The following is a 2,909-nucleotide window of genomic DNA, read 5'->3' on the forward strand; positions in this document are numbered from 1 at the left end:
GGATCATTATACAATAAATCACACAGATGGGTGGAAATAAGCTGTACAGCCACACATTGGGACAGACACATTAAAATGCTGCTCATAAGCAGCAAGTAGAAAGTGCATTGACTGTTGAAAACACATGGTGCTGAAGACCATTGCAGGTCCTCCTTGACAAACAGACAAACAGACATCAAACACAAAACCAAAGTTAAGGATGGCAGCAGGCAGGACAGAACATCTGAGAACTGTGGTGGAATAAAAGTGTGCCTTAGAAACTCAGAAATGATGGACAACCACAAAATTAAATAAAAGTGGCACTTAATCGCTTAAAACAAAAACTGACCAGTTTAAAATGAGAATTTGACGTCACAATTTGCTTCTTGCTGCATGAATTCCATTATTCTGATTGTGAGATTCTGAGAACGCAAAACATTTGTTATAATGTAATGCATAGTAATTACATTCACTCAGACATGTGTGTACTCGCTTTAAACAGAGGGTTGATTTATGTCTTCATTACAGTGTTATTTATAGCGACTAGCTCAAAACCAGCACTTCAATCTGAAGAATAAATTGTTGCTACACAGTGAGCATGTAAAAGGACTGCTGACCCTCTTGTGTTTGCACTGTTGATGCAGTGCACTTCCTTTAAAGCAATTTGTTTAATCTCTGTTGGCTTCCACCTCAGCTGCGGAAATCACCCTAGATGTGCTTGAAATACATGCAGTTGCCCTTCTGTGATATTAAAGACACCTTTATAAGGTGTGCCAAACAGAATCTGTAATGAAGTTGATGACCAGGGGTGTAAAAATACTAAGCGATTGTAGTTAAATGAAAGCACAGATACTATGTCCAAAATTGTATTAATTAAGAGTCTCAGTACCTATATGAAATAAGTACAAACATTATCCATATTTAATTGACATTGAATATTTAAGTTGAAGTTTTTTATATTTACTTTTTATACCGCAGTACCCTCAAAGGGACACCTCTTCTTTACCGCTAAAGTGTGCATATTAGTACCTAGAGTATTAATATGTACCCATAAGGTACTCTTATGATACTTTTATGAACCTTTTAGGAGCAAAAATGTACAAAGGTGTCCCTTTGAGGTTACTGCCCCAGTAACAAGCTGTTATATCCCTAAAGCTACAATTTTTGCACATTGTTTTTCTGAGAGTGTAGCCAGAGAGAGAGACCAAATAGTACAATATTGAGATTAGGGCTGGGTATCGAGTTGCCTCGCACAGACCGAATTGCCTCGATACCATCGAATATTGGTTAATGTCTTGTCGTTCAGTACCAAATTTTGATACATAAGGGGTTAAACTCATCAATGTCACTGAGCCAATAAGCATGCAGCATGCTTGATGTGCCTAAATCAAGTGCTGGTGATTGTTTCTGGTGAGGCATTAAGGAAAAGCACTAGTTTATGCCTGTTATGCCCAGAGACGTGGCTCACACGTGAGGCTGTAGTGTTTAAGAGTCCTAACCCCCATAGATGTAAGGCTATGTCTACACTTGTGCATTCTTGTTTTAAAACGGCATTTTAAAATGAAAATGATCCTCGTCCATACTCACGTTTCCAGTGCGTTTTAGAAAAGATCTGCATCCACACTACACGACTCCGTTAACTTTTCTGTCGTAACCTTGGTTACAAGTGAGGTTAGTCACTCACTGAAAGCACTTGAGATGCCAAGGATGGCACGTCCAACTTGTAAAGCCTGGCAAAAGTATTCTTTGAGGACCACCTGCCTGCAAAGCACATATCCCTTCCCGCTGCTATAGTGACAATTGGTCAGTTTACTATACTGGCATTATCCTATAAGGTTTCGGGATTTTCGAAGAAGTGGAGGAGTTACCACAGTAAATGCTTTGCAATGTTGAGTCAACGCTGGAAAGGGAACGCGTGCTACGTGACCATTCGTGCACACTGTAGCATCATGCTACATAAAACAATTTATAAGATTTATAATATGCTTTTACTTAAAACTCACTTTAAACCACCTTTGAGTGTTTGTAATAACTTCCAATTGCGATCTAATGTGTGTTTTGGCCATATAATGTTGATGAAATATGCTATTTGTAGCTTTTTATATCAAGCTAATAGCTACACCTGCTTAGCATTTCTTATGTAAACACCCTGTATTGATATGAAAATAGGCAGAATCTCATGAAAATCACATACAAATCATATACTCTCATAATCGCGTGTTTATTAGCTTCATGTTCATCCATAGAAATGTTTCCCTGGGTTTCTTCTGTACAGAACTGAATGTGGAAATGTAATGGACGTTTGTCATTAGAGACAGGGTGGGTTATGAATGCATAATATGGCTGATATATGAGCAGCGAGCTTCCTCTGAGTCAGAACAGCGATCACTGAAGAGAAAACACAGGCAGGCGGCGCTGAAAGCAACAAATGCTCATCAGTAAATCAGTGGAAAATGAATAGAAATGATGATTCTGTCTGAGCTATGCGTTTTAAAATTAAAACGCCCCTGTGTAAACATAGCCTAAAAGATGTGGAAACTGAAAACTATTTGATCTTTATTAAAACTATTTGCACTGATTTATTGTGTTGGTTATATTTTGTTCCTTTGTGCAGTGGCTCAGGACCAGTGTTGGGCAGGAACGCATTACTTGTTATTCATCTATTGCACTAATGCAACATGAACTAATGTACAATATAAGCGATTAACAAGTGCAAGCGTATGCAGAGTTGTGCTGACATGTGCGTGCTCACGAATCCTCTCATTATATCACACGAATTGTAGACATTATGAAAGATTCATTATGCATATATTTATTGTGTTATAACAGAGATTTGTGAGATTGCGATGAAATGAGATGTCTTTTAGAGGTTATAAATGCAGCGCTCTTTGCTGGCATTCTGCCATGCCAAACCATGCACGCAGCAGCCG

This window comes from Sinocyclocheilus anshuiensis, unplaced genomic scaffold (genome assembly GCF_001515605.1).
Source record: "Sinocyclocheilus anshuiensis isolate Anshui unplaced genomic scaffold, SAMN03320099.WGS_v1.1 scaffold542, whole genome shotgun sequence".
In the NCBI taxonomy this organism is placed as follows: domain Eukaryota; kingdom Metazoa; phylum Chordata; class Actinopteri; order Cypriniformes; family Cyprinidae; genus Sinocyclocheilus; species Sinocyclocheilus anshuiensis.